Raw genomic sequence first — 509 nt, 5'->3', positions numbered from 1 at the left:
TAGTGTAAAGATGCTAAAGCAAATGGAAGAAATGTGGAGGTAAAAGAGCTGAACAGAAAATTTCAAAAGTCAGCTCAAGAAGACAAAGTCAAATATTGTAATTAAATGTCAAAGACCTGGAAATAGAAAACCAAAAGGGAATAGCTAGCTCAGCATTTCTAAAACTGAAATAACTAAGGAGTAATTTAACACTCAATTTTGCAATATTGAAGGATTCTATGGGGAAAAGGAGTCGTGGTGTGGCGTTATAGGATAAGCAATGGGACACAAGGTTGGTTTGAACTGCAAGGTTAGCAGTTCAAACCCACCAGCTGCTCCTTGGAAACTCTATACAGAGTCGTTATGAGTCCAAACTGACTGGACAACACTTAACAATAACAACATGGGAAAAATATTGAATGATGCAGAAAGCGTCAGAAGAAGATGGAGGAATATACAGAATCACTGCACCAAAAAGAAATTGCCATTGTTCAACCATTTCAAGAGGTAGCATATGATCAAGAGACAAT

This window comes from Chrysochloris asiatica, unplaced genomic scaffold (genome assembly GCF_000296735.1).
Source record: "Chrysochloris asiatica unplaced genomic scaffold, ChrAsi1.0 scaffold00083, whole genome shotgun sequence".
NCBI lineage: Eukaryota > Metazoa > Chordata > Mammalia > Afrosoricida > Chrysochloridae > Chrysochloris > Chrysochloris asiatica.
Note: the sequence above shows the minus strand (reverse complement) of the source record.